Here is a 26,022-nt window from a genome sequence, read left to right as displayed (position 1 = left end):
TTCTTCTTTGCAAGCTTTTGGGTGGAAATGTTCTTCTTCAGGCATCAGGAGTGCCTGCTGTTGTTTTGTGCTCTTCCTGAGCAGGACAGAGGCCAGAAGCCAGTGTGCAAGAATGCCAGTCAGTGAACATGCAAATGTGTGGCACACAATGGGTGAGAAACAGGTGGGAGCAAAGAGAAATGGTGACCTAGTGACAAAATGTATCTGGCAAATTGCAGAATTCAGGTTGTAATTTAAAAAAATTGAGTTCAGCTATTTATTTGGTTTTTTGCAAAGTTTATTAATTTATGGTTACAGTATCAGACCGGAAGAAATGTAATTTTATCTCTAATTTGATTTTTGACTTGATTGATCGATCAAATATTCTTAGGTGTTCTGCATCGGGAAGAGTATTTCAAATATCTCTAGCAGCTTTAAAGTTCTTCTTTTGTTGATTTCCCAGTTATAGGTGTGCTGCACAAGGTGTTGTGGATCAAGGCAAGTCGGTCAGCCTATCCCCCTTCTCCATATACTACAGGTATCCCAGTGGCTCTCAACCCTTTGAGATTCAAGGCACCCCTTAAATGCCAGCTCTTAGTTTTAACTTATTTTTGACTGTGAAAATGTAATAGACCAATTCTTCTGTTGCAAAGAACTCAAAAACTCAGGTCAGAATATTTTTGACACTGTGGATTCCTATTTGAAATCTCTGGTTTTATGTCGTGAATCACATGCAGGTGCTTGTGCCCCTAATAGTGCCAGCATTGCACAACGCCCCGCAGCACCCTTGAAAAGGTCTCACAGCACCACAGGGTGTTGTAGCAGCTGGCTGAGAATCAATATCTTATCCACAAGCAGTAGTATCAGGAAGGGCTAGTTCACCTCAAAAAAGATGAGATTCTGGTGTTGGACCAGATACAGGTTTAAACGAAAATACAGGACAAAGGCAAAACAGGAGGGAAGAAAATCAGATTAGAGAAGGGAAAGCTAGAGGAAAAAGTAGATACAGGATAGGAAAAGAAAAGAATAAGGGATGCAGTGCAGTCATCAAAACTGGAATAGAGACAAGTGATGGGGGGTGTATGTACTGTACTTCATATTTATGTAAATTAAAGGTTATGCCCGGTTACAACATTGGAAATAACAAGTCACATGTATGAAATTAGGATTGAGGCCTAGGATTTGCTCATCATTGATTTTTATTGGGGTTACATCACAGATGAATATATTGGCCCTAGAATTATCAGTGATCTGGAAGTATAAATATAGTCATTCCTAATAACAGTTATGGATGACATACAACTGCAGGAATGGAAAGCAGCGATGACAGGACCATTATGGAGTGAGATGGAAACAGATTGCGTTTTAATACTAAACGCCTTCCACAGGCATTACAGTGCCTGGTCCCTGTCTCCGCCTATTGCCGAGCCAGCACGGACCAGCAACACCCATTGCCGCTTCCTGCCCCCCGGCAGCCTCCCTGCCCCTGTACTCCCAGAAGCATGCTGTGCTGCGCGCGTGCACAGATGGGTGGATGTGGGCCAGAGTTTCTGGCCAGGCTTATTCCCCATCACTTCCTCACACCTGCGGCCAGTGGGAGAGGCTCCAGTCACCAGAAGAGTAACTGCAGCGATGGGGCTATGCATACCCCTTCAGGGGCAGGGAGCGGTTAGACTATAGGCAAAGCAGAGCATGATAGGGTCAGGTACTGCCCTTGCTGCCCTTGTCTGGTACCAGCTAAATTTTAGGTCAGAGTTTTTCAATGGGGTGCCACTAAATTTAAAAAATTTATAGAGGGGTGCTGTGAGAACCACTGGACTAGATGTCCTTTAGCCCTTTCTAATCCAAAAATCTGTGAACCTCTGAATAAAAAATCTGTTTTTAATATAAATTTACACTAATAAAGATGTACTTGCTGTATACTTAACAATACTACTCAACAGTAAAATTAAAATATTTTAAACTTAAATAGCATTCAAGATAGTTTTGAAATGTTGTATGAAGTGTGTTGAATAGATTGACTCTAGCAGCAAAGTACTGGATGCAGGAAGTTGCAGGACGAGGTCCTGAAGGAGTTGTGTTGGTCTCACCATGAGTGTGCAACAGAGCTAGGAGGAGAGCTCAGCTCTCTGAACTGCCAGGTCTGTGATTTAACCACAAGATGATGCTTCCTTTAATTTTCACCCAATTTCTCAGAATGGCTCCTCTACATCTCGGTTTAAAAAGGTGACTAAAGTAATAATAGGACTCCTCATTACTAAGCCACTGGAGTAGGGAAGCAGCATCTCAGCTGGAAATGACGGCTGCATTTTGGAACCCTGCCATGAAATGCTGAGATATGGTTAATATGCAGGAAGGTTGCATTTCTCTGCAAAATAGTGATGGAGATAAAAGCCTGTTTATACTGTCAACACTAATACAAAGGACATTTGTTATTACTTTTTCCCTTGGAAAATATGGGGAATGGACTTGGGATTGTTTTAGTCAAAATGGTGCTTTACATATGGATTTCCTAAAGCTCCAAGTGCATTTGGGACTCGTCAGAGTGATGGCATTTATGAAAGGTGCATTTCAGCATGCCTTCTGGTCAGGCAGCTATGCTGTTGCTTTCTGAAATGCAGCGTGCCTTCCAGGATTGGAAATAGTTACAGTCAAATGAGCATTTACATCTATCCACAAAAAAAATATAACGTTGACCCAGAACATCTCTGAATAATCTCTCTAATCCTAATCTTTAGAATAAATTTAATGTAGGAAATGTTTAAAAAATACTCTTTGTCAATCCTACAAGGACGCTGGACCCGACCTACTCTGGAATCTCTCAGAAAGCAAGCGAGTCTTTACCAGATACCTGGGATTAGAGGGTTTCTGGTCAGAAGCTACTTACGGTGTGTTTCTCTGGTAATAAAATAGGAAGCTTCTGTCTTTAAGATACTTTATAAGGAGCAAAAGCATAGTCTTCTGGTTGAGACACAAGCTAAAATGGGCTTGAAGATCTGTATTCTCATCTCTTTTTCTACCACTCACACTATGACCACTGCCTTTTGTGCCTGAGATGTTTGGCAACCAGGCGTCCAGCACTGAGTCTTTGGGAGCCTCTAGGCAGCCTGTTCATCCTTCTATCCCTTTTCAGCTTGCACATATAGTGCTCTTTCAGGGAGAGCCGGATGCATCTCTACCTTTCCTTGCTCTTGGGTCTGAGGAAGCTCTCTGGCGGTCCTATTGATTACACTGCATTCTAGGGTAATGATTTATTCCCTGTACTGCAACAGGTGTATAAATTGCAGAGTTACCCTCACTCGCATCATTTTATTGAGTTCAGTGGGTTGTGGAAGGGAGGTAGGGTGTTCTGAGATTCAGAGATATAAAGTTCAGAAGAGCCACTGTGGTTACTTAGTGGGACACACTGCACAGCACAGTAATTTTTTTAAACAAATACAATGTCTTTTGGGTGAGCTACAGCACATATTTTAGAAAGATAACTAGTCTTGATTTGAAGACTTCCAGTGGAGAATCCTCCATATTGTTTTGTAAGTTGTTGCAGTCATAATTGCCCTCACTGTTATAAATATGCAGCTAAATTGCAGTCAGAATTTATCTAGCCATGGACACTATTATTTTTTTTTCTTTCTTTGCTAAAATAAATGTTTTCTGCTCTCAAGAATCCTCTTGTGCATGTACTTCTAGGACATGATCTGTGACCACTTAACTTTCTTCTGGTTAGGTTAAATTGATTGAGTGTCTTTTGTCTGTCGCCGTAAAGTAGATTTTTATAGAGCTTGAATCTTTCTTGTGCCTCATTTCTGATCGCTTTTTTCTTTTCTGATATCCTTCATAGTTTCATAGTAGCTAGGGTCAGGAGGGACCTGAACAGATCATCTCACCTGACCCCTGCCACAGGCAGGAATGAATGCTGGGTTCACAAGACCCCAGACAGGTGATCACCCAACCTCCTCTTGAATTTGCCCGAAGTAGGGGTGAGGACCACTTCCCTGGGAAGTTGGTTCCAGATTTTGGCCACCCTAACTGTAAAATATTGCCTCCTGATCTCAAACTTAAACCTGTTCTCCATCAGCTTATTACCATTGTTCCTTGTCACCTCAGGTGGTGCTGGGGAGAGAAGGGCTCTTCCTGTTTGCTATTGATCTCCCCTGATGAGTTTGTAGGCAGTCACCAGGTCCCCCCTCAGCCTCTTCTTGCCGAGGCTGAACAGGTTCAGGTCCCTCAGTCCCTCCTTGTAGGGCCCGTCCTGCTGCCCTCTCACCAAGCAGGTGGCCCTCCTCTGAACCCTCTCCAGGTGGGCCACATCCTTTGTGAAGTGCGGCACCCAGTACTGGACGCAGTACTCAAACTGCGGCCTGACCAAAGTTGCATAGAGGGGGAGTATCGCCTCTCTGGACCGGCTTGAGATGCACCTTTGGATGCATGACAAGGATGGCTGGCCTTGCTGGCTGCAGTCTGGCATTGGTGGCTCATGTTCATCTTGGAGTCAATAAAGACTCCAAGATCCCTTTCCTCCTCTGTGCTTGCAAGAGGAGAATGCCAAAACTCAACATCAGAACTGGACAAGGTGTCAAGGTATGCCAGTAATGATTTTACTAATGCTATATACAGAGGAAATACCACTTCTTCATTGCTGCTCCGTATCCTTTGTTTATAATTCCAGATGTTCTTAAAGATATTATTATTTTGGGAAATCCACATTCAGTTTGTGGATTAAATCCTTCTCGGAGTCACTGCCTTCCCTAATATAGATTCATGCTCTGTGATGTACTGTATTTTCTTGCATACCGTATGCCCCCAAGTAAGGTACACACTTTGCTTTTGGGAGGCAGAATATAGAAAAAAAAGATTTTTTCCAGAGTCATGACGTACAGCAGGCTTGTTCATGAAGACACTGTGCTACAGGCTGTGTGCCATTGTGGTGGGTGCCTTCCCTGTTCCATGTATCCCTCATACACTTGTTATGAGATAAAACTTGCCAGAAGCTGGCATCAATTTGAGGGCAACTGTGCAAGGGTTAAGACTGGCCTGCACCCTCTCCTATTTTCTGGCAGGGATAGAGAAGCTGGAAGCTGTTTTGTAGCAAAGTTTCTTTATCCTTTTATGCCCCCACGTAGTGAAGTTCTGGCAAAGAAAATAGCCTTCCCTGCTTAAGACGTGCACTCCAGTTTTGGAGGGCTGATACTTTGGAAAAGGAGTGGAAAAGGGAAGTGTGGTATGCAAGTCAATATGGTCCTACTTTTTATTTGTTTCTCTGATGCGTGAGCCAGGTGTGGTACTGGAGATTCAGTAGGCACTGGGAGGTGGTGGCAGTCCTGGGTGGGATGTATCCTTAGCCAGTCTTTTGTCAGCCAGGGTATTCATGGGTCCTCCACAAGCAAAGCCTTCTTGTGGGGATGAACTTGCTGAATTAAGCTATGTGAATCCCATTAAAGTTTTCCTTTTGGCTTTTGAGCAGCATCGAAATAGCTTTTATCTCTACATCTGACTTCCTGTGTGGCTGCTCTAGAAGACTTTTCCAGTTGTACCTATTATATGAAATAAAGGATTGGTTGATATAAAATTTACATGGAAAAAATGTGTATCCAGCTGATTTGGGAGATTATGACAGGTATTTATTAAAGACACTTTTTTTCTTTTGTCCAAACTTGATCGTAAGAAATGCATTATTTTTGTCCATTGAAGGCCCCATTTTCTATCCATCCTTTGTTTCATCTGGCTGTTACTTTTTTTTAAAAGGCTTTTTTGTGTCCCCCTCTTTCTTTCTATATGAGATGATAAAATGTGATGCCAAGTTTCTCTGTCCAACAACATATGGTCTGTTCTGTGAGAAATATTCTAGCCTAGGAACAGAACTGAAAAATTGCAGCAGCCCTTGTATTCTCGGTAGCTTTGGTGGATTGTAAGTGGAAAGCACCAGTTCCTTCTCTGGAGTGAAAACTGCACATTTTTATTTCTGCAGATTGTCTCATTAACACTTTATTTTCTTGTAAAATTGCCCCCAACTCCTTTCTTCTTTCTGAATGTGGTATAAGCATTTTTTAAAGTGATATATTTTACAAAATGCGTGAACCTGCAGAGTCCATGACTTATTTTTTTCCTTAGCTCTCCTTTCTTAATCTTTTTGTCTGCAGTATAGATTTAAGCAGTTATTGTTAGTCTCTTTTTTAGAATAAATTTTAGTATTGTATCTGATCATTCAAAAGCACAGAACTCTGGAAAATGCCACCAAATGTGTGACGCAGAACTCTGTCTGTGATTTGAGTGGAAATGCTAAGAAGCCTGTTTTTAACAGAAATTCCTGTCTTGTAGCAAAACAAATTACTGCTACAGAAGTGAAGCAATTTCAAGAGGCTTTAGCTGTTTTTCAGGTTTAGGTGCCAATAAATACAAGGGCCCTATTCTCTGTGTGTTTTAAGGAAAACATGATTGCAGTTTCTTCCGCAGCCACCTCTATCTGGATGCTAGAATTTAAAAAAGCCCCTTCCCGGTTCAGGCACTGGAGTGAAATTCCAGCAGGGCCGTTCCAGGGTGGAAGAACGGGGAGCCATGTTATGGGGGTAAGGGCTGGGAGGGGTGGCTTAGTTGAAGAAAGTGCTACTTAAAGTAAATACTAATGATTTAAAATGTTATTCCTTCTGTGCTTTTAGGGGGAAAAAAAAAAATTAAAGCAATAAAGGCTCCCAGCCTGTACCTCATCTCTACTCACTCCAGTGAAATTCCCGAGAGGGCATCCAGGCTCCCCTCTCCCTCTCTAAAAATGGTGGACCTGGAACCACTTACAGGAGAGGTTTAATAAGAGGCAAATGTGTTTTATATTTTGTATCTTGTTAAGTGAAAAAAGATGGATTCTCACAAGTAGTCTCCTGGTGCAGATTTGAGTGGTCTGTGCATGCAAATGTTGTGATGCTTCGCCTGCTAGCATCCCCATTCTGGTCCCCCTTGGCCACTTAAAATCCCACCCCCCCTAGAGCCGGCAGAGATGAAATTGCTTCATTTGTGGAATGGATCTGCAGATCTAGGAAACTTGTTTCTATCTGATTTGCTGATAATTTACTCCTCATTTGATTTAAAAAAAAGAAAAAAGGAAAGAGAGTGGTGTCTTAGCTCACATCTCCTCTTCCCTAAGGAAGAAGGGATTGTTTCATGGAGCTGAGGAGTATGATTGAAAGCAACTGGAAAAATTAATAAAGATCTACACAAAGATTGCACATGTATTAGAAGACAAGAAAAATACTTTGCATCTGAAAAGCTTGAGTAAAATTTTAACTTACATTCTTGCCTGCTGGAAAAGCGGCTAGAAAAATGTAACTGTTAAAAATATACAGTATGTTACATGAATGTGTGGGTTGAACACATTCCCTTTCTGATAATTTTTTTTATGACCTTTTGGTGCAAGATAGTGCCATGCTTACTGTCTGCTTTCACTAGTCAGTGTTGAGGAAACACATTATATCTGTCTTTGATCCAGAGATCTGGATTGCTAAAACTGATGGCCACAATTAAAGACAGTCCTGTTGAAAACCTGACCTCTGTCTGCTCTCAACTTCATGTAAACTTTTCAATATGGATGTAATTTGGTATTAAATTACCCATGCTTTATTGCTTTTTAGCACAGCTCTGTCCTGTTGCCTTTTAAAGATACAAAGACTAACATAAAAGAAAAATTGCAGTGTATCTGCTTAATTATGTAATTATATACTTGTTTTCCTACATTTAGGAACCTTTTTGTGTACTTTATGCATCTATAGAAAATCAGTAATACTTGGGGAGAATAACTTCCCAGCAGTATTCATAGAGCATGTCCAGCACAAATGTGTTACTACAGTTAACATTTGTGATACAGGCTTGAGGAGCTTATGCTGAAATTCATGCTATTCTCAGGATTGCAAAATATGCCCATGAGGTCATTCTTCAGCTTGTAAAGATACTCTTAGCATGTGGTTTTCACCCTGGGGTCTTGGGCTCTCATTTTAAATCAGGACAGGACATCCCTAGCTTTAATATATTTTTAACTCTTACTGGACGTGGTACTAAGAGCCAGTGAAAAACCTCCTTTCAAAGCACACATTGTCTTGTGCAGTCTACTACTGTGTCCTTGCCTTCATCTTTGCTGTCCATTCCTCCTTTATCCTAGTCACCAAAGGAACTATGGCAGGAGAATCATCTGAATATTCTGGCACCTACTTCATCTCATGTTCAACAGGCAGCCTAATTCTTTGGCCATACCTAACCATAAACTATCATTCTAGTTACTTCCTTAATAAAAATAGCATTTGCTCTGTGGTGCCCATCTCAACACTTGGAGTCACTTGATCTTGAAACACTAATTTTCTCAACCACGTGGCCTATATGTGTGGCTTTGCACATTTATAAGGGGACAAGAAAGTTCCTAGATATCTGAAAAACCACACAAAATGGTTCCATTCTGCTCACTGCCTTGGCTTTTGCATAGTGTTTCGCACTGTTCCTGGGTCCTTTTCCCACCTTGAGGTTTTGTCCCAGTTTATTCAGTGCTTTGCAGTTTGCTAGGTGCACAGTAGCTAGTAAGGTCCTTCTGCACAAACTTGAAAAGATGCCTGTCAGACATTTTGGGCCTTTAGACACTAGGTGCTTGGGCACATGCTGTCACAAAAACAGATTCTACCTAAATGCCTGCCTCTGTTTCCATTCCTCCTGGTTATAAGGTGGTACGATGTCAGCTGGAAAGTCAAGTTTTTGATTTTGGATATGTGGCACGTTCTCCCCACCTCCTTCCTGTAGGTTGGTGTGACAGAATGGGATATGTCTGCACCAAATGGCTAACTCCATTTTGCATGATGGTTTCCATTTTGTGGTATGTGCTGGCCAACCCTTGACCAAGGCAATTCCACTAAGCGAATATGATGCCTTGCTAAGAAGCTCTCACAGAGCAATCTGGGGCCCTCAGCTTTGATTGTTTCTCCACTGCTGGCCCAACCCGATGGAGTAAAGATTTCCCACCCAGGGGTGTCAGCATACCGGGTAGACTTGGTTCCTTCAGCCTAGGCACATAGCAAAAAGCGGCTGCATTCATGGGAATGCTTATCCAATGGGGAAAGGCAACTGGCTGAACAGAGAAAGAGGGAAGGCCAGAGTGACTGTTCAGGCTGTGAAATAGAAATGTGGGATTTGGGGGTCAGGATGGGGGTCATCTCAGGACATTTACTATTTTGCAAAGATTATATTATTCACAGGCACTAGAGAATTAAAATGGCTGAGTAAGAAATTCCTTTGCTAAGCACCTTGCTTTCCTACCGCTTTGTCTTCAAAGGAGTTGAACAAGAGTCTTGGAGTGAGCATATCTTAGGAGTGGTCCTGAGACCATGGACATAACTGATGGGGTCTTGGGAAGCTACAAGCATGGCTTTCAAAGTCTCAGGCAGGACCGGAGAGCAGTCATGTAATGAGGAGGGAGGGGGATGCATGGCGGCCTCTGCGTCACTGCCCTGCCAGCCTCGGCACAGCCACCGATTCTGCCGCGTGCATGGCTGTTGCCCAGGGCACTCAAGCAAGCGCCCAGTGATGCCTCTGCTGGACAATCCCATGTACCATGGAAGGGCTCGCATGAGCTCCGTGTGCTTGCATACCCAGAGCTGGAACTGTGCTGTACGCTGGTCCAGCTGGGTTTCATGCAAAGGGGTGCCGAGTCGGATTGTGAGGCCTGGCTTCATCCTTTAGGGACAAATAGTAATTTCAGACTCTTAGCACTGCAGAACTTATTTCTGAAGTTGGGAGCTTGAAGTTTATCTGGATCATGGTATTTCAGTTGGCCACGCTTTTTTCACTTTCTGTTGCTAGGAGGAAACGTCCTTTAGGCAGTGCTTGTTTAGGCTTAATTTGTAACTTAAGAGTCTTTTTTTAAGTTAAACTATACTTTGAGTTAAAAGAATAATATTAAGGTTGCAATGTAAAGCACTCAAAATAGGAAATGCCACAAGGTAGGTTGCCCATGCAACCTTACCTCTTTTTCCATATGCATTATGGGATACAGTATTAAATTACAGAATCATGACCTAATAATTCCACCAGACTTCAGCTGAATTCAGAGCATAGGAGTGGCAACATGAATGACAGCAGGCAAACACAAGTTTCAAGTTTTTCTTAGTCGAACCTGGACAGAATTTCATGGAACAAACTTCTCTGACCCTAGGGCTTTCTCCCTGCTGAGTTTCAAAGGCCTGGTGCAAACAAGGCAGGCATGAGTTTCTCAGAAAGGGTTGGAAGGTATTTTTCTAAATGAAAAGTGTTGGAAGGTATTTTTCTTAATGAAAAGTGTTACACAGCCCAGCCATCTTCCCATATAAGTATATAGTGTAAAATTTGCTTGCTGACCTCTTGGGCCTTATGTGCTTATAGCATATTGTTGTGTGCTGCCTGTTGTTAGGGTGCGTAAGACACAGGATATGAAATTTAGGATGTGTAGGAAATGGAGCCATGTTCTTATTCAGTGCTTGCACACCCCCTAGACCAGTGGTGCCCTGATCCATGACTAGGGCCCGTATGTGCTACATTAATCACATGATAATAACAATACTGAAAATATTACAATGCCATCATAAAAATAAATGGCTTGCCTTCAGTTGGAATGCATTTTTCCATTTTGATCAACCCATCGCAAAAAGGACAAGGCAGAAATAGGAGTTCATATAATAGTAACAAAAAAAATTAAAACCCTAAAAAGATTTCCGTTTTAAGACCGAAATGATTGGGACTCCCAAATTAAAAAAGCTACACAATATAGTAAAAAGTAAAGAAAAGGAACACTGGTAGCTCTTTTTGTTTTTGTTTTTCATGAGAGCAAGGGACCATTAAAAGGAAATGAAAGCAAGCAAACTTAAACCTTGGCAGTAGGTGAAATTTTTGCATGATTAACTGTGGAACTCATTGCCATGTGAGATGACTGAGGCAGAAACTTAATAAGATTCAAAAAATGATTCACCACTTATAAAGAAGGAAAACATTCACTGTTTGTGCTATGTTGGAATACCTTTATTTTTCGGTGTCAGGCTAAACCTACCAAAGTGAGCAGGTTATTCTGCAATTGTTCATTGAGGTGTCTCCTCAGGCTTCCTCGGAAGCACCTGGTGCTCCTGCCAGTAGTGGAAGGAGGGCTGGGAGACCCGCGCACCGACCCCACATGCCCCTGCATCGCTGGCCCCGGCCCCTGTAGGTGCAGAGCCTGGTACTTGCGCTCTGCCTTCCAGTGTTGAAGCTATGGACTGGGTGGATCACTGATCTGTGCCACTGGGGCAGCTCCTAAGCCACTGTGTTGTCATAGGGGTTTTTCATTATTTGGGGGCATATCTCATGAACAGCATTTTAAACACTGAGTTTTACTAAAGACAGTCTATTTTGCTTCATGATTAATATTGTGTTGCAGGCTCTAAGAGACTGGATAGGTTAGAAATGCATTTTGATTTCCAGAAACATGGGATGAGAGAAGTCTTTGAATTGTAGTTTCCTCTGCACTGTCTTTTGTTAAATATACCACAGAAAGATTTTCTAGCACATCCACTCGGGTACCCAAGTGGATAAATAAACAGATATCAAAACAGACAACCCAAGGGAGATAAAATGTGATTCACTAGAAGACCTAAAATATAAAATAATAAGGTAAAAATGTCATTTTAAAATGTATCCACAAGGTGTAGCAATAAAAGAAGAGCTTGGTGCGCTCACCACCTATTCTTTCTGTATCTCCTGCCTTTCCTAAATCAGGCCTTCCAAAACAAATGCAGCTTTACCCAACTAATAATTTACCTATAGCTATTCTGTAAAAATTGCATCCAGTGGAAAACACATGCTGCATGGGATTTTATTGACTTCCATGCAAAGATACAACAGCAGACTATCAGGAAATGGATGGAAATAGGTTTTATATCATTCCTAGCATTATTTATATATTTATTTTTGCGGGGTTCATTTTGTGGGCCAAGAGCACTTTGCAACCAAAGCAAAAACAAACAAATCAAAAGCCAGCTACAGGTGGTGTGTTTTTTTTCCTTCCAAGCTGATGTTTGGATTAGGGTTCATCATTTTTCGTTCAGCCATGCATCACCCGACTCCCTGCTGTTGCATATATTTATTACTAGTACTTCATCTTTACAGACATACTGCAGGTAAACCAGAACATATAAAATGTATGGACAGGTATCAAGAAGCAATCAAGAAGCAACTGTGACAAATCGAATAATACATTTATCTCCCTTATTGAGATCCGGGTAAGTTATATCTTTCCTGGGAGAATGAAACCATGAATGACTTAGGACAGGAAGGTACTTTTTAAAATTGTGGATTAACATTCGTGTTTGTTTCCTTGCTTACTAGGAACAAAGGTCCAGTGTCAGAGAAGTACTTAGGAAGCTGAAATGCCCAATACTAAAGAAAAGGATGGTTTTATTTAGATTTAGGGGTGTAGTGGTGTTACTGTAAAACCAAGGAGTTTGTATTTACTGTTTTTATAAACATCAACATCTGGGAGTAATTTTCCTGTGGACAGATTCCCTGGCTCTTAGAGTACTTTTGTGTCCCGTGAAACCTGTAAAGTAGTTAAGTACCATTATCCTCGTTTTACACATGGGAAACCGAACCACAGAGCTTCAGTGACCTGATGCACATCTTTTTAATTGGGAGACCAATGAAAAAGAGGAAGAGAAAGCTCTGAACATAATTGCTATAATTTTAGCCGTTGACCTGGGATAAGGGAGAATGAGTTCCTGTTGGCAAGGCTTTGGACTTGCATGCAGTGACCTGGGTAAAGACATTTGAAACTGATCCTGCCACTGCAGGTCAGCAGAATTTTGCTATGGTTTTCACTGGTAGAGTAAAATAACCACATGCTTAATTAGGTCAAGAAACAGCTGGCTTGAAGAGTTTAATTGGATTTTTTTCAGTGAAAAATGGCTTGATGATTAAATGGAAATTTCCACAAAATTTAGTCTTTCCTTCAGTTCTTTGAGTTTGTAATGAAAATATCCAAAATTTACAGAAACTGGAGACCAGCAATGGTATCTTTATAACAGCATTAAAGATACTGAAGAAAACTGTTGTTGAAAATGGAAATGTTTTGTCCATTCATTTATTTTCCATAGCAAACATGAAAGAAAGCATTTTTCATGGATTTCATAGACATTTGGGGCTGGAAGGGACCTCGCGAGATCATCGAGTCCAGCCCCCTGCCCCAGGGGCAGGATGTCTCTTTTAAGCAGCTCTAACAGGAAAGTCACATGCTGGAAATGGTCAAGAGCATGCAGGGCCGGCAGGCTGAGGGAGGCCCAGGCAGTCCCAGGGCAGCTGCAAGGGCTGTGGCTCTCAGCAGTGGGCAGAGGGGAGTCCAGGAGCCTGCTGGCTTCGTGCTTTCAGCCTGGCTGGCTGAGTGGAGCGTGGTGGAAACCTCGGCACTGGCCCCCAGCCCTGAGCGGGGCACAGTCCCAGTGGTGAGGTGTGGAGCAAGTGGGCACCATGTGGAGGGAGAAGACAAGGTGAGGCCATGATCTGTGTACCAAACCCCGTTCTCATGTGTGTCTGGTGCTGGGTGCTGCGAAGGGCAGGGATGTGTTTAATGCCACGCAGTTCATTGTAGGCACTAGGCAAAGGTTGGCTCAGGCCTTGAGGCCTGTCAGGTGGGCAGGTACGGGGAGGCAGGCCAGCTTTCACAGCTAAGAGCAGACTGGGGAGCAATGCGTCTGGCAACACACCCAACCACCTGGGGTTTCCCAGCCTGAAGGACCAGGTACCCTTTCATACCTGTGCTGACTTGTGTGGCTTTTAGCACACCTGGCCAAACAAGGGGTGGATACCAGTGCCAGCATTGAAAGGTCTGGCTTTCACGAGCAGATGAGATGAGCAGGCATTTAAATGCTAGCATTTCTGCTGTCTTTCAGTTGTGACACAATTACTTGTGGGCAGATTTAATTGTATGTACAAAAATGGAGGAGTGGTATGAAAATTAGGCCCATTGTACGTGCAGCTTTCTCATGATTCATATTCAGTACTGTGCTAATTTAACCACCACTTTTTGAATCATTTTAACACTTATCAAAACCTGGAAAGGGATTGGCCCTGCAAAGCAGCTTTTATATTTCTTGCCTGTGAGCTCAAGGGATGGTGGGAACACAAGCATCCACACTGGACCAGACCCATGGGCTATCTAGTGCAGTATCTTATTTCTAATGGTATTTGACTTCTTCAGCAGTCAGTTGCAAGGGACCATGTCCAAGTCCTTTGAAATATCTGTACATGTCAACCAGTTCTTTATCCACAACCTTAATATTTTAGAATCTTTTTAACATGTTATCACACAGGCTTTTTCCTTTTGAGAAGCCATATTGATATACAGTATTATCTTATGGTCTACCAGGTGTTTAAAATTTAATCTTAATTTTCATATTAACCAACAAATCTGTTATGGATGTAATGGTTACTGGTCTGCAATGACAAGCATCACCCCTACAGTGTTTTTTAAATGTAGGCGCATTATTTACTGTCTTCCAGTTCTCTGCTTTTAATGAGAGGGGGAAGACTGAGCAGGATTTTCTCCTCCAAGAGACATAGTGAAATTGTAGTTTGGGATATGCCTACTCTGATAAGCTTGTTTTACAGATATGACTTGATGACATGCTTAACATTATCTCCTGTATCTTCTCAACTCGTATCCTTCCAGTTTATTCAAAATACAGCAACTACGGTCCTTTTCCTCACCTGTTGCTCACGTCAGGTCCCTTTCATCTTTGAAATCTCTCCACCTGTTTTCTCTTGCATTGTGAAGTTCAGGGTTCTCACTTTGTTCCATACATTATCAGCCCCGCTATATTGCTGTCTTCATTTCTTACAGTTTGTCGGCAGTCCCTTGATACAAGGATGACAGTCTTCCAGTAAATAGGGAAGTCCATGGACAACTGAGGAAGCTGATTCAAGATCTGCATGTTGGACTGCAGACATGATAAAAAGTTCTGGGCAGGGGGGATAGACCCTAGTGACGCTGAGTCATGGCTTTTCCCCTTTGTCTCTCTCATCCATCTACCTCTGTAGCAGGGGTAGGCAACCCCTGACACGGGTGCCAGAGCATGTCATGCAAAGGCATTTTGCTTGGCATGCGTGCCTTGGAGCACATGGCAAGGAAGGTGCCGGGGCCGCACTGCCACAAGCATTGGGCCCTTTGCGGCTCCCCTGCCATCCGTCCCTGGCATACCAACAGCCAACAAGTCGAGGTTGCGGGTGTTTTTGGCACTCTGCCTAAAAACATTGCCAACCCCTGCTCTGTGGTGAGGCTGGTTTACTCAAAATGATTGATGTTGTGTCGTATGTCACACCACCACTGGGGATGATTCAGTGCTTGAATTCCCAGGTATTTGTGGTAACATCACATGTCTTCAGTACACCTTGGCCTTCAAGGTGTCCTTGAATCTCTTCCTTTGCCTACCTCTGGAGTGGTGACCATCCCCCGAGTTGGGAGAATAGGACCTGTTTTGGGAGTCAGCTCTCAAAAAACATCTCTGTGGCTCTGCCAATGAATATTCAAAGAACATCATTTCAGATCTTTCTTCATCTCTTCCTGCCATTCACATTTTACCTCCTTTTGTACTTCCCCTAGGTTCGGTACTTCTTCTGCATCCCTGTGTTGTGGCTGGCTAACTTCTCTTCACTCGCTTTCCTTTTTAAAATTCATTTTTGCTGCAAGGTCCACAAACACTTAAGTCATGCCATTAAAATGCTGTCATTATGCCTTAATAATGAACTAGGATTAAATAATATATTAAAATGATAAAGGGGACATTTACATACATGACTAGTTCTGTTTGACTTCAAGGGGACTAGTCATGTGAGTGAAGTGACATGTGAATGTGTTTTCGGGAAGAGGACTCCAGCTTGACTACTCCTTGAGCTAGATTTCACATCTTGCTCCTTTTTTTTCATACAGCACGGTGGGGAGTCTTGAGAGAGAATTGGGCATCTGTCACTGAAATCAGTGGGATTACTCATCCCTAAAATCAGGCATGTGATGAAGTGCTTTGGTGAATTGGGTTCCAGATGATCAATAATCCTAGGCCATGAAAGATAATTGGACACTTTACGAATAAGTTTGAAGTGGAAGGAAAGTTAAGCAATTAGCCAATATTTTAAATCAAGAACTACATGTTGTATGAATGAGATTGAACGGCGAAGCATGGATAGATTTATCATCCCACAACAGTGTTTCCCCCTCCTACTGCTGTCAGGTTGGCCTTCTGACATTGTTCTGGATCCTGAATGGTTTGGGGGTGTGCAGGTTTTTTAAATGCACACGCATACTGTTTGGCATTATCTTTCAAAAGACATTGAAAAACAGCAAAGCAGCAACGGCCAGGCAGACCCTATTCACAACACAAGTTGGTTTCTTGTTTAGGATTCTGCACAATAGGAGCTACTTGGTTGAGCACTGGATAACACTGCACTGTGTTCTCCTCTTGTACAACCCAGAAATGGCTTTCTGTTACACATTTAATATTAAAAAGTACATAGATTCCTCTGGGAAAGAGTGAATGTGGTTAGAAATTTTCTACAATGCATACCGCTGTTAATGTTAGCTCTGCAGCTTAAGGAAAGCCTTATGCAAAAGATAATTAAAAAAAGGGAAGAGGAGAGGAAAAACAATACATGCTTTCTGTTTCATCCACAACTGCAGCTTCTGGGAATAAATAACATTTTATGTTTTGTATGAGGTAGGAAAGCTGGTGTATCAATCACCGTTTATCATGCCCGTGGTCCTGTCTTCCCATTCTTGTTCCCAGTGAGGTGGGTTTGCACCGTTCAACAAGTTGCCAACGACAACCTGATTAAAAAAATTAGAATGGGGTGTGCTCTGCAGCAAGAGTGAAGCTATGAAAGGAGATGGAGAAGTGATGCCAAGCTGCTTCGACTTGCTCTGAGATTTAGCTGCCATAGACAGTACATAGTCATCATCATTAATGCTCTTTACTAGGGAAGTCAATTGTTTTCTCTGTTTCCTTAAAAGCTGCACAGATCTCTCTGGAGAGCCTTTGAGACCCCTTGTCAGGATTGCTCTTTGTTTGCTTGAGTTTATTTGGTTCTTTTATTGCATCAGGGGGCATGTGCATCTTGTCTTGTTGCCTCACGTTTGCAATTTGAAAGGAAAGGGCTAGGCATTTATGCTCAAGAAAGGGGATTGTTTTCTCTTTCAGGTTTGATAATAATAGATATGTACTTCAAACTTGCTAACGTACATACCGTTTAGGGCGAGACAATACCTGTATTAGGAGAATCAGGACCTCATTGAGAATCTGGGTTCATCCCTTCTTCCACAGAAAATGTGCATTCATCTTAAAATCTGCAGTTTGTTGCTTTCTAGAAAGTGCATTTTAAAATGTAGAAACTTTCCTAGATAAGCTTCTGAGAGGTAAGCTAGGAAGGTGTGAGGCAAGCTCTCAGTCTCTTGGTACTTGATTCTTTTGATGCAGCCTATTTTGTCAGTTTGCTCTGCAGTAATATGTTACCTTCCTGTGATTCATTTGAAACAGGAGCACGGCAGAAAGGTTTTTCTGTAGCGAAGGAAAATATGATTTGGAAAATATGTATAACATTGTTTTCAAAGACAGCACAATTTGAAACTAAATTAACTCATCTTCAGAACTGCAGCTGAACAGCAAAACTTTCTCTCCAGAATTTGTGATTATTTTCCACTCATTTTCTGGAATTAAACCATGCTGCTGAGCTGGGCCTTCTTGTTGCTGTCTTTAACAGTCCTGCTGCATTGTAGGAGGGTTTTTTTGACATTTTGTGCCAGAGCTGCATATGTAGTTCTTTCTGAATGGTTTTCAAGCCAAAACATCTTAGCTCTCAGTTTGTCTTGGATTAGAAATATCTGGCAGGTTTAAACTCAGCTGAAGCTTTATTAGGATCTTCTGCTCTGGTGCAGTTTTTTTTTAAAATTGCAATTAGCCTTGTAACCCAAGTGGTGCCTCTGATCAGGTTACCTAGTAAAGGAATTGTAAGTGTGGATTTGTGTAACATCTTAGGATCCTAATCATACTTGCAATGCTGAACTATAAAAGGGATTCCTATAGCATTACATCTAAGGCCGCGCTAAATCTGGACACAGCATGCATCCCCAGGTGAGTGATCGGTGAGGTGCACTAGATGAAATTTCTTCCTCTTCACTCCTGTGGCTGCAGCAGCCATTGTGTCATTCTGCCAAATGCTGCCCTTTCCCCAGGAAGTGGTTTTTGCTGGTGGATTCACACAGTTTTAGATGTCTGTCTCCCTGCTCTATCCAGATCCTCTCCCTGCAGGAAGGCTTCATGACAGTGCTCCCTTCTGCAGAGGGGTGGGTTTGGGGGGTGGGGGGGGGGCGCATAGTTAGCTGCTAGCTTCCTGCCCCTTTTTTCTGCAGATTCTTAGGGGACTTGTCCCAAAGGCACCAAGGACACAACAGAGTGTTGTCCTGATGTCTTCTAAATGGCCAAGGGGATTTTGGCTTGTTTTGTGCTTCTTCGCTAATTTGAGTATCTTTAGCTGGGCAGAATAGGGGAGCGTTTTTACTAGAAGAAACTTGGAGTTGCATTAGACTTCAAATGGTAATTCACTTGCTGTTTGCTTTCGTATTCTCCTCTTTGTTCTCAGTCCCAGTTGCTGAAGACCTCGACTGTTTCACTAAGGCCGGTTCTCTGTCAACCGCTGTTCTTTCCCCGTTTCAGCTTGCAGTGGAGCCGTAAACCGGCTGCGTGACATCACGTGCGTTCTCACGTTCACACACTGCTGTGTGTTTATCACAGGATCAAGTGGAAGGAAAAGAAGAACACAAATGTTCTAAGCTGCGGGCAAACGCATTACAGAAACTCGCTATCCAAGTGAAATAACCTCAGGAAGAAACGTGTCCTTCTAAATTTACTACAGCATGAAAGTCTTTTAAGGCTGGCCTGGCTAATGCTGAATGCACGAGTCTCGTGGCGAAATAGATTTTTCCACTAGTGGGAGCTGTAGTGCTTTCAACACGGTTGTGTATGGCTATTTTGATCAGAAGCACAGTATAATATACACTAGAACAGTGAATTTTCTTTTATCGCTGTAGCTCTATCTAGAGGGGTCCTGAGAAAATGTGCCATGGAGTATAACACTGGGAATGATTTTATCAGATTTTCAAACTGAACAATTTTGTAATTATAGCTATTATCTAATTTGTAGTGAAATTAATTTGTATCTGTATTTGTGTTGTCCCATTTGTCTTTTGTTTTACAGATGCTTATTTCAAATAGATAATATTCACAGAATGAAAGGTGCTCAGCTACACGGTACAAATGAACAATATTTCCTGGGGGGAAAAAAATCTTCTGATTTCTATTAAGGAGTAACATTTAATGTAGTTGGCTTGTGTAGTTTGGAGTATGAGATAGAGCAGTCGAGGAGAAGATGTCTATTTGGTATTTAGGGATGGATTTGATGCTTTAATAAGGGAATCCTCTGTCTCCCTCATCCATCATTCGTCATCCTCATCCATCCAAACACCACTGTAAATTTGTCAGAGCCTTTTCCATATTCAGTACTTGTATAAATAATGGCTGTTGTGGATTGAAAAAAGGAACTGTGCATTTTCTATTTCTGTACTATTTCCAATCATGGTCACGGCAATGTTTAGCAGTGTTTGTTTTCTGCTGCCCGTACTCTTATCTTTCAAATACCACTGTTAGGGCAAAATACATTCTAGTGTTGCCCCTTATTTTGGCTAATGCTTACCAGAATGATATCAGTTTGGGGGCTTTCTATAATAGATGAAACAGACTGCTCCCTTACTACACGCATTTATCATAGCTCATCATTTCTTCCTTCTTTTCTGTGCTATCGTAGGGATTATGCAGTTTCTCTGCAATATTCAGAAATTAATCAAAGCAAGCAAAATCTCATGCCATATTATCCATCACTGGAGGAGAATGATTTCCACAATCCAGGCAGCTTTATGTTGTGTCCAGTGACTGCGCTAGAATTGCATTACTAGAAAATGCTAGAAATTCTATTTTTCACAAAACAGAGCAATTCCTTGTTAAATATTCACAAACAGCGACATTTTAGATCTGATACTTCATCTAGCTCTAATCAGAATTCTGTTTCCCTTATTTCAGTAAGGCGCTGAGCAAGGCATGACGTCCACCTCCTTCTTTGAATTTTTGCTCAGCTGAACAGCTGTCTGGTGCTAATGCAGCTGGGCTGGAGAAGCTGTTTTATGCAATGAGATATGTAAAAACTTCAGGGTTGTTTATCCAGATTTTGGTATATTGAATTTATTATATAATCAAGCTCTACAAATAATTTCTTTCAATAAATTGGTAACTGTAGTGCAGATTGGAGACACTTAGTTTGATTGAAAGTAATAAAGGGAGATTATCCATAGGGTTGGTTGAGTGACGGTTCTGACTTGACCCACTGCCCAGAGAGATAAGAATTAATCTTATAAACCTCTCCACACTTCTCCCCTCTCTGATCCTCTGAACAACCTTGCAGGGTTACATTAACTCCCCTTTGTTCTAAGTGCAGTTACAGCTGAAGGCTGGCACTGTAGGTATTGAAATAACCCCTTTGCAATATGTGACAACTAAAAAAATACCCAAATGACAGGGTGCCTAAGACATGTAGCTCAGGTATTTGGTTCCAAAACAGAACTACTCCAGTGTGTCCACTTGGCTTCGTGATGGTCGGTCTTACTGGCATTAAGAGAACTGCAGTAATGTAAGGAAAACACTTTGTGAGCATAAGAAAGATGAGAACTAAGGGGAGAGAAGATGACCCACTGGTGCTGCAGCCATTTCCCTTCATTCTTGCAGGAGATCTTCCTTTTCGTCCCAAGAACTTACTCTACATCCAGTGGGGGCAGGAAGATACGTACTCTGCATCAACAGCTGAGTTGCAGACTGGCGTATCAAACCACAGTTCATTTGGGTTTACATTTGACAGCCGTTCAGCTGGAAATTTCTGCTACAGAATGTTATGTTATTGAAAGGGGGGTGGGGGAATGTAGTATATTGTAAGGTGACCACTACCAATTAACTTGCAGAAAACTAAATGGAAATTTAGGATAATTGTGGTTGATGTAAAGCTATAGTATGTGTTGTCTCCATTTCCTCTGGTAAGCGGAAGGTGGAAAGAAGGAAGAGACTGGGGAGGAGACGGGACTCTCCAAGCACTCTAAAGTGATCGTGTTGCTCTTCCTTCTCACTGTGCATCTCAGCCTTGTGAGCTTTGGCTTCCTCGGTGTGTGGTGTCCAACCCTGCTCTTTGCTCTTCTGACTTTATCATCGGAGGAAGTGTTCCTTCACTAAGTGGCATTTTAACACTATGTCCCAGGTGTTTATCGTTAGGAACTGACTTTATTTGCAATTTTGTGGAAACCACAAAATCCGCAATTGTCTATGAAATCAACCTTAAACCCCCCTCTTAATAATAAGATGCTGGCTTCCCAGTGGGAGTGAGAGATCCTCGTTACCTTGCAGCCTGCTCAGGAGGGGAAGGTGCCGGCTGCCGGGGTGGCACAAAGGGGGCCGGCACCTGAGATGGCGGCCAACCCCTCTTCTGTTCTCCTCCCCTGGGGCCTCTCCGCCAATTGGTGCTGAGGGGCGGGACTTCACGAAGGGCAGCCAGTAGGCAAGAGGGCAGCCACCCCCTTGTCCTTCCTCCCCTCCAGGGCCACTCTGCCAATCAGCGGTGAGGGGCGGGGCTGCCAGGAAACATCCACAAAATAGGCTCTTCATGCAGCAACAGCGCTGAGCAAATTTCTTTGTCTGGCCGCGAATTAAGTAGGTCCCTATTTATGATTTCATAGATTTCATAGACATTAGGGCTGGAAGGGACCTCGGGAGATCATCGAGTCCAGCCCCCCGCCCAAAGGGCAGGAAGTCAGCTGGGGTCATAGGATCCCAGCAAGATAAGCATCCAATTTACTCTTGAAGGTGTTCAGTGTAGGTGCTTGAACCACCTCCACTGGCAGACTGTTCCAGACCTTGGGGGCTCGGACAGTAAAGAAATTCTTCCTTACGTCCAGCCTGAAACGGTCTTGCAGGAGTTTGTGACCGTTCGACCTCGTCATCCCTTGGGGCGCTCTGGTGAACAGACGTTCCCCCAGATCCTGGTGGTCACCCGATAAACTTGTAGGTGGCCATCAGATCACCCCTGAGCCTGCGCTTTTCCAGGATAAAGAGTCCTGTGGCTCTCAGCCTGTCATCGTAAGAACTGTTTTCCTGACCTCTGATCATGCGCGTGGCTCTCCTCTGCAATCTCTCAAGCTTCTCTTCGTTACCTCTGTGCAGTGAAGCACTTAGCAAGAAATAGCTGTTCTTATGGCAATATTGATATCAGCTACTGCATGCCTAACGGCTTTGGTGGTGAGCCTCAGGAAGCCGCTAGCTGTTTCAGGATGGCAGTGCCTGAAAAAGAATGAAACCGAACCTTTGGCGGGGCTTTTTGGGAGAGATGAGACTCAAAATCAAATGTGTGTGTAGTAAGACCAGTGGGGTTTTCAGCAAACAGCAGAAGGTCACCAGATGTAGTGTGGGCCCAGCATCTGCACTGGTCAGCTCTGCAGGTTACATTTAGCACTGGTCAGAGCCTGCAGGAGATGGAGGTAAATGATGGGGCCAGAGATGAGCTTTGAGGTTTGTAAGAGGACCAGAGGTCACGCAACCATGGGCCAGAAGCTCATTCGAGGACAAGGAAGCCAGCCTGGTGACAATGAGAGTAGCTGAGACTCGGGCTCCGAGCTCCCACGAGTGTCTGAGACATGTGCGGAGGGAGGGGGAAGGAAGTTTCCGAGTGCTGTCATTGTCATCCTTCTTCTTCAGTCAGGTTCCCTATGACCACCATGGCCAACAACCAAAGCAAGCTAGCAGGGGTACATATGAGGCATATTTTCAACATGAGGCACACTTGTGTACAAGCCACTAGATTTGTTTGTAAAGGGAAGGGGGTGGTGGGCATGGGGGGTCATCAGCTTTGTGGGCTGGCATAGATACAGGCCTACTTGATGCTTTTGCTTTGCATTTAGATGATGCCAGTACATAACTTTCTTCTTGTTACAGTTGGTATGTTTACAGTGAAATAAAAATTAAACTATAGTCAAATATGCAAGACAATTTTCAACAGCAAAAGTATATTACTCTTTTTAATAGATAGGAGGATATGTTTTGCTGTCTTGTGCTGTTTTTGATTTTTATTATGAAATAAAATTTAAATGTGTTCACTGGGTGTAGAAGCTATCAAACTGCTGTGATGATTATGTTATGTTTCCCAATTTTTGACTTCTTTTACATTTAGAAGATTAGAATAGTAGAAATTTGTAGCTTTAACTATCTCAGCCCACAAAACGCCGAATGCTTCTATCTTTATTTAATGCTTTCCGTTAAGGATGTGCACTGACTTTGTGGAAACACTCCAGTAACTGGTAAGGATGATGTATGAAATCAAAAAGATTTCTATCCACTGTAAGGTGAAGGTAAACTAGAGTTGTGCACTTTTACTGTATTTTTCAGCTGGAACAATTTGCTGTACCAAAAAGTCTCAGATCAAAACAAAAACAATCTTAAAAAAAAAAAAAAAAAAGATTAAAAAAACCACACCAGCCAGTTTTAACCGCTCCCAAATTTTTTCCTCTGGGAGCTAGTTAGCAGGTGATCTTGTGACATTAGCCTTCCTCACATACAAACGTACCTTTGCTTTCAAAAGCCTTTATTGTATGTTCTACTAGTGATAATACCACAGGGTGAATGAACCAACTTTCATGTCTGTGGGCATCTGTTTAAAACCTGTTATGTTTGCTAGTGAAATTGGTATGATGGTGATCTCAACCTAATATATATTGTTTCATATCAGGAAATAATCACATGATTTGACACTAAAGGGAGTCTTTTCTCAGATGTCCAAGCCTGGGGGCCCAATTCTGCAGCACTGAGCGTTCTCGTTTCCCATTGAAGTTAATTAGTGCGCTCACCTCCTTTCACAATAAGGCATTGAAGGAGAAGTACCATATTTACTCAAATACAAGAGAAGGGTTTTTTCTCCCCAATCAGTACTGGGGGGGAGCCCCTCCTCTTATATCTGCGTACAGGGAAACCACATTAGACATATTGTCTGTCTTTGGATGGCTGCTAAAAACAGCATGTGCTCAGTAATGGAAACCAACTATGAAGCTGATTAAATGCAGCCAACATGGAACTTGACTGTAACGTACATGCCCCATATTAGGCAAACATGTGTGGCCCTTAAAAAAACCCAAAAAAACAGTCTGGTGCTTCCTTCACAGGGAATTAGCCCAGGACCCGGAGGTACTGCAATACCAGGCTGCCACTGGGAGGGCCAGAGCCAGCCCTGACACCCTCCCCTTGGTGCCAAAAATGCATTGGATCTTAGCCAGAAGTCTGAGATGCTGCCTTCTATATCTGTGTGGCACTACTACCAGCAAGTATCCTACCTCTTAGACTCATCAGCCTGGGGCATGGGCGAGTGGTGCCGCCTTAGGGCCCATGGCCGATTCTGCTGACCGGGAGCGCCACAGCAATCCACTCCCTGGCCAGCTCTTGGAGGGGGGGCACCCCCGTGCACCCCTTATGCATCGCCACTGACCTAAGGCTTCAGATACTCCCAGATCCAGGGCAGGCATCCTACATGCAAGCCCCAATCCTGGAGGCCTTCTCTTTGACTTCAGACTAACTTGGCTAACTACATCACTTTGCTTAGTATGGGAGTAGTCAGTCTTCTCAGGTCTGGTCCTTAGTCTTATAGATGCAGATGCCTGTGAGAGAGATGATTTACAGGGATGGAAGAGCATTCCACGTTCACAGAATGGAAATGGCAGTGGCACAGTGAATCGTGGCACCACTGCTTTTGGTTTTTGTTTGATGCAAACTACTGTTCACCGAGAAGCCAAACTGAACATCAAGCCTTGGGAATAGCATGTCTGACATCAATGGTGTTGGAGATATCACAATATTTGAATATCATGTTACATAGAATAGGTCTGGATTGCTCAGTCTGATCTGCCTGTCTTAGTTAAGACTCTATGGGGTGGTTGCTGTGGGTTAAAGAAAATAAAAAGGTCAAGTACCATCGAGTTGACCTTAGAGAGTAAACAATTATTTTAAACACCACGGTAGCCTTGGTTTCAATACGAGAGCTTTTGCTTGTAAGCAGTACCCAGGCCTTCATGTATTTAGGTCTCCTTAAAACTATTTCTTCCCCCCACTTGTGTTAATACAGATATTAAGTCTAATAGTATCTACTTAGCATAAACAAGAAGATAAAAATGATTTCTGTGATTGAAATGTTTGTTATTTAGCATTAAGCATCTTCATACTCTCATGCATTTTGCATTTTAATCCATTCTGTGCTTGGTTTTGGGATTGATAGATTAGTTTTAATCCCCTGTCTAATAGTGGAGTACTGGTGAGATTTATTAAACAGGCAGGGTTTGGTACTTGGATTTAAGAGGACTCACATGCTCTGTTCATGCATATTAAATTTGGGAAACCACTAGTTCAGTTTATGAAAGGGCTGCTAGGTGTCCTTTAGGACTGAATGTTAAATTAAGTGAGCATTTATTTAGAAAATGGAAAAAAAGTTTGATTTTGTTTGTCCTTTTTCGTAAATTTAATATTCTGAAGACAGGGTTTTTTTTAATGTATATGATAGCTCTTAACTATTATTAAAATGTTTCACACTTTTTCGGGAGCTTTCTCAAATGCACATGATCCATGCACCGTTGGACTGACCAGAAAACAGAGAAAGGTTACGTCACCTAGAAAAGGACATTTTTTTTAAAACAACTCTTAGCAGAAAACTTTCATTAACTACCACTTTTTTCCTTGAGAAGTCTACATGCTTCATTGGGTGTGATAATTGGCTATCTTTTGATGTTTCACTACATTTCTAGAAGTATGCACCATTTTTTGTCAAAAGCCAAACATGTTTGGTAGGGAGGTCTCCTGTTTTCTTGATAGTTTTACTTTGCATTATGTAGTGATTGCTTACATGTTTCGGAATGCATTA

At 42.5% G+C, this 26,022-nt stretch overlaps 1 protein-coding gene across 5 annotated transcripts in view; it reads left to right on the top strand.

The window, feature by feature from the left end:
• Positions 1-26,022, top strand: part of ZFHX3 (zinc finger homeobox 3) — an 832,685-nt gene that overhangs the window by 149,434 nt on the left and 657,229 nt on the right. The gene's annotated exons all lie outside the window — the stretch shown is intronic.

Source organism: Crocodylus siamensis, chromosome 9 (assembly GCF_052110815.1).
Source record: "Crocodylus siamensis isolate JL-2025a chromosome 9, ASM5211081v1, whole genome shotgun sequence".
Lineage (NCBI taxonomy): Eukaryota > Metazoa > Chordata > Crocodylia > Crocodylidae > Crocodylus > Crocodylus siamensis.
The sequence above is the reverse complement of the archived record's forward strand: the minus strand, read 5'-3'. Positions and strand labels throughout refer to the sequence as shown.